Source organism: Balaenoptera acutorostrata, chromosome X, assembly GCF_949987535.1.
Source record: "Balaenoptera acutorostrata chromosome X, mBalAcu1.1, whole genome shotgun sequence".
In the NCBI taxonomy this organism is placed as follows: Eukaryota; Metazoa; Chordata; class Mammalia; order Artiodactyla; family Balaenopteridae; genus Balaenoptera; species Balaenoptera acutorostrata.
Genome location: NC_080085.1, coordinates 117,595,898 through 117,602,262, shown reverse-complemented (window position 1 = coordinate 117,602,262; position 6,365 = coordinate 117,595,898).

Below are 6,365 nucleotides of genomic sequence, written 5' to 3'. Positions count from 1 at the left end.
ACATGGCAAAAAAAAAAACCAGATGGTACAGAAAGGCATGAGATTAAAACTTGCTCCCTTCCCTCCTGCTCCTAATACCTCTCTCCAAAGGTAACCAGCTTTAAGTGTCTTGTATATTCTTTCAGGAAAAAAGTTATTTGCCAGCAAATATATACTTAAAAAGTTTTTACATTAATGGAATCAGACTGTATACACTCTTCTGTACCTTGCTTTTTTTGCTACCTGTGTCTTATAAGATCTTTCTGTATCAGTATGTACAGAAATACCTCATTCTTTTTAATGACTGTGGTATTCTAATATATGATGTGTAATAAATGTTCAAACACTGATGGGCTTTCAGGTTGTTGGCAATGTTTTACTATTGCTAAACCATATTGCAGTGAACTTACTTGTACATATAATGAGATTAAACTAACAAGGTTACTTCCTAGCAATAGAATTGCTGGGTTAAAGGATAGTTTTCATTTTCAGGTCAGTAGTTGTTGCCAAACTGATCTCCAGAAATCTTTGCCCAATTATGCTTCCACATATAATGTATAAGAATAATTATTTATGAGGCTCTTGCAAATACTGGGCCCTCAACTTTTAAAAATTTGATCATCTGAAAGTGAATAAATGGTATTTTGCATCTTAATGAAGTTATAATGCATTTTAATGAAGGAGATGGAACACATTTTCATGTTTATTGGTTACTTATATTTCCTTTTCTGTGAACTGTGTGGTCACGTTCTGTTTTCATTAGTTTGTATGAGCTCTTTGTAAGCTAAGAAAATTGGTCCGTTGTCATATGTTTAATAATATTTTCCTGAGTTTTATTTATTTATGTAGTTAAACTTATCAGTCTTTATGGCTTCTGGGATTTGTGCCTTGCTTTAGAAAGGCCTTCTTTACATTTAAGAATAAATTTAATGTATTTTTCCAGTACTTTTAAGTTTTTTTTTTTAACCTTTAAATCTTTGCTTCATTTGGAATTTATTTAGGTGGAAGGAGTGAGGTAAGAATTCAAGATTTTTCTCTTCCAAATAGCTATCTGGTTATTCCAACCCTATTTGTTGACTTTTTTCCACATTGATTTGAAAAACCATCCCTCATACATTGTTTCCATATATATTTAGATTTGTTTCTGAACTCTGCAGTCTTTTGCAAAAATTACCAGTCTTTTAATTATTTTAAGTTATTATGCATTTTCATATTTGGCATTGCTAGTCCATACCACAATATTATTTCAGGATTTTTTTTCCTAGTTATTCTTGCATGTTTATATTTCTAGATGAACTTTAGTATCATTTTATCCAATTCTAAAATCCTATTGATATTTTTCCTAAAATTTTATTTTGAAAAATTTCAGACTTACAGAAAGTGTGAAAGAAAAGTTTGATGAGTGCCAAAATACTTTTCATTTAGATTCACCATTCCTAACATTTTGTTACTTTTGCTTTTGTTCTCTCCAAATGTGCTTCTTTCAAAACCCTCCTGAATTGTTTGTGGTGAGTTACAGACTTCATCATAACACTTCATCACATCATGACGTTCCTAAATATGTCAGCATGCCTCTCCTATGAGAGTGAAGACATTTTCCCATTTAACCACAATACCATTCTCACACTTAAGGAAAGGATGAACCATCTAATCTATTCAAATTTACCCATGCATCCCCAGAATGACTTATAGCTGCCCCCACCAAGGTTCACAAATTACATTGGTTAATTTGTCTCTCTAGTCTCTTTTAAATAGTCCTTCTACCTCCTTTTTAAAATGGTATTTTCTAAATTTATTTTTTAGAACTGTTTTAGATTTACAGAAAAATTGGGAAGATGGTGCAGAAAATTCCCACATAGCCCGCCTCAGTTTCACCACTGGTTAACATCTTATGTTAGCATGGTACATTTGATAACAATCCTTGAACAGATATTGCTACGTTATTTTTAACTGGAGTTAATATTCGGATTTCCTTAGTTTTTAGCAAATGTCCTTTTTGTGTTCCAGGATTCCATCCAGGATACCACATTACATTTTTAAATTTCATTTTAAAATATTTATTTATTTATTTATTTGGCTGTGCCGGGTCATTTAGCTGCGATGTCTTAGGCTTCTCTTGGCTGTGACAGTTTTTTAGACTTTCCTTATTTCTGGTGACCTTGACAGTTTTGAGGAATACTGGTCAGGTATTTTGTACAATGTGCCTCTACTGGGATTTGTCCAGTGTTTTTTTTTTACCATTATTATACTTGGATTATGTGTGCCATTGTTATCATACCCAGGGCACACATTTATTAACATGAATTATAACTGTTGATTTTTTTTTTTTTTTGGCTGCGCCACGCAGCTTGCAGGATCTTAATTCCTCGACCAGGGATTGAACCTGGGCCATGGCAGTGAAAGCACAGAGTTCTAACCAATGGGCTGCCAGGGAATTCCCTGTTGATGTTATTCTTGATCACCTAAAGCAGTGTTTGTCGGGTTTCTCCATTGTAGAGTCACCCTTTCCATACTGTCCTCTGGAAAGAAGTCTCTGTGCACAGCCCACACTTAGGGAGTAGGGAGTTAGGCTCCAGCTCCTTGAGGATGGAGTATCTACATCAATTATTTGGAATTCTGCACGGGAGGTATGTCTCTTCTCCCCCACTTGTTAATTTATTCCATATTTTATTTATATGAGTTTGGCTCATGGATATTAATTTATTTTGTACTCTGGGTTATCATGTAATACTACTTAATTTTGTTGCTGAGATTGTTCCAGTTCTGAACATTGGTAGCTCTTTCATTTGACTCTTGTGTCCCTTTGACATCACTCCCTTTGACATCACTCCCATTACTGTGGATTTTTCCCCCAGCATTTCTTACTTTCTGGCACTACGAGATGTTCCAGGCTCATCTTGTATATTTCCTTCCCCAGTCCTAGAGTCAGCCTTTTCTCCAAGGAACCTGGTTCTTTTTATTGGAGAATGGTATTAGAAACCAAGATCTGGGCCCTAGTTGTGCTCAGTTGCTTCTGGGGTTTGTCTCTTCAAGGCCCTTCCAGCTAACAGAGCAAGGAAATATATGGGTGTGTACTAACCTGTGCCTATACACATATGTATAAATATTCCTATATGTAACATCTGTATTTCAATTAAGTGAAACACAAGTTCTTACTGATGTTTGATCCACCACCACATGTATCATTCCAACCTCCTCCCCTTGCTTATCTGTAAACCACTCCAACACTGAGAGACCTGGTTCCCACCGTCTGCTACCCACTTACTTGAATTGTTTAATTCCAGTACACAAGTGCAGTGTTTTCAGAATTGTTAACACATATTCCCATGGGAAACAACTTTTTCAACCAAAGCACAGTGATTGTGTAAGTTTTTTTTGCCATTCGTTTTATAGACTCCACTCATTTCCGAAGTTACTTAGGTCAGCACATTTCCTGCCCACTCTCTTCAGTACGTTTGTTTCAAAAATTTGTAATATAGTTAGATTGTTTTGTCACATTCTGCATTCTATCCTGGGATTCCCCTGACCTAAATGATTTTTTAAAATATACATCAAGTTTCACTTTTTGTGATCTGAAGTTCAGTGGGTTTTGACAAATCCATGTGTTATGTATCCACAATTGCATTATCATATAGAATAAATTCACAGCCCTAAAAATCCCTTGTGCTTCACACGTTCAACCCCCTCCTTCCCCTGAGCCCCTGTTCACCACTGATCTTTTTATTGTCTCCATGGTTTTGCCTTTTCCAGAGTGTCGTATAGTTGGAATTATACAGTATGTAGCCTTTTCAGACTGACTTCTTTCACTTAGCAATATGCATTCAAGTTTCCTCCATGTCTCTCTGTGGCTTGATAATTCTTTTTTTTTTTTTTAACAGTGAGTCTGATGGCTTTGATTCTGAACTCCCTGTCTTTTAACAAGGAAGTTTTTTTTTTAAATTAATAGACTTTTACTTTTTTTTAAGTATTTGTTTTTTTATTTATTTATGGCTGTGTTGGGTCTTCGTTTCTGTGCGAGGGCTTTCTCTAGTTGTGGCAAGCGGGGACCACTCTTCATCGCGGTGCGCAGGCCTCTCACTATCGCGGCCTCTCCTTGCGGAGCACAGGCTCCAGACGCGCAGGCTCAGTAATTGTGGCCCAGCTGCTCCACGGCATGTGGGATCTTCCCAGACCAGGGCTCGAACCCGTGTCCCCTGCATTGGCAGGCAGACTCTCAACCACTGCGCCACCAGGGAAGCCCGATAATTCATTTTTTAAATCTCTGAATAATAGTTTCTTGTATAGATGTTCCACAGTTTGTTTATCCATCACCTATTGAAAGACATCTCCAGTTTTTGATGATTATGAATAAACACTCGCATGCAGGTTTTTGTGTGGACCTATTTTTTCAAATTAGTTGGGTAAATACCAAGGTGCATGATTGCTAGATCATATGGTAAGATTATGTTCAGCTTTATAAGAAATTGCCAAGGTGTCTTCCAAAGTGGCCTTACCATTTTGCATTCCCATCAGCAATGAATGACTTCCTGTTACTCTGCATCCTCACCAGCAATTGGTATTGTCAGGTTTCAAATTTTAGCTATTGTAATAGATGTGTAGTGATATCTCATTTTAATTTACAGTTCACTAATGACAAAGGATGTTGAGCATCTTTCATATGTTTATTTGCCATCTGTATTTCTCTTTTGGTGAAGTATCTGTTTAGATCTTTTGCTTAATTTTGAAATCCGGTTGTTTTCTTACTGTTGCATTTTAAGAGTTCTTTGTATATTTTGAATACAAGTCCTTTACAGATATGTGTTTCGCAAATATTTTCTCCCAGTCCATGGTTTGCCTTTTTATTCTCATAATAATGTCTATCACAGAGAAATTTTTATTTTACTACAGTCCAACTTATCAATTTTCTCTTTCATGTATCATGCTTTTGGTATTAAATTTAAAAGCTCATTTCCAAACCCAAAGCCATCTAGATTTTCTCTTATGTTTTCTTACAGAAGTTTTATTGTTTTTCATTTTAAATTTAGGTCTATGATTCCTTTCTAGCTAATTCTTGTGAAAGATATAAGATGTGTCTAGGTTCTTTTTCTTTTTTTTTTTTTTTTCATACGGGCACCCAATTGTTACAACACCATTTGTTGAAAAGACTGCTTTCTCCATTGAACTGCCTTTGCTCCTTTGTCAAAAATAGGTCAACTATATATGTGTGGGTCTATTTCTGGGCTGTCTACTCTATTCCGTTAATCTACATGTCTACTCTTTTACCAATACCACACTGTCTTGATTACTGTAGCTTTACACTAAGTCTTAAAATTGGGTAGTGTGAGCCCTCCATCTTTGTCATTATTTGTCAGTATTACATTGGCTATTCAGGATCTTTCATCTTTCTCTATAATCTTTAGAGTCAGTTGGTCGATATCTACAAAATAATTTGCTGGGATTTTGATTGGGATTGCTTTGAGTCCATAGATCACATTGGAAAGAATTGACATCTTAATAATATTGAATCTTCCATTTTGTGAACATAGAATATCTCTACATTTATATAGATCTTGTAGTTTTCCATACAGAGATCCTGTACATATTTTGTTTGATTTATATGTATTTCATTATTTTGGTGCTATTGTAAATGGTATTCTTTTTTAAATTTCAAATTCCAGTAGTCATTGTTGGCATTTAGGAAAGCAATTGACTTTTGTATATTTACCTTGTATCTTACTCCTTTTTATCATTATTTTAAAAATTCAGGAATGGATCTTGAATTTTGTCAAATGTAATTTTGGTATTTATTGAGATAGTCATGTGTTTTTCTCTTCTTTTACCTATTACAATGGTGAATTATAAGAATAGACTTTTAAGTGTTGACCCAGTTTTGCATTCATGGGATGAAGCAAATATCCATTAAAGATAACAGCTTGCTAGGAATTTTGGTTTTTATGATTTTCTTTAATGTTAACCCTGCCTTTATAATACTTTCTTTAAACCACATGTTCACTAGTGAAACTAGATTTCTGCTAAAAGTTGGGTTATTTCTTCCTTTGTTATTAAGGGTACTGACTTCTTTCTCTGCTGTAATTTATATGCCTTTTTTTTGCAGTCAAACATTTTATAATGTAGTATTTGGTCCATACAAAAATGTATGGAGCATATATGTAAGCTGAAACTTAACAAAAGGGACTTGCGTAAACTCACATCAAACTTAAGAACAAGAGTATTACCAATACTACTGCATCAACCTTTTCTGTTATGTTTAGTGGGCTTTTTTGTGTGTCCTCTTTAAGAAATATTTTCCTATTTTTGAAGCCTTAAAGATATTCTTCTCTAACTTCTTCTAAAGTCTTAATTTTTCTTTCACATTTAAGTACTTAATCAATCTGAATTTTTTTTTG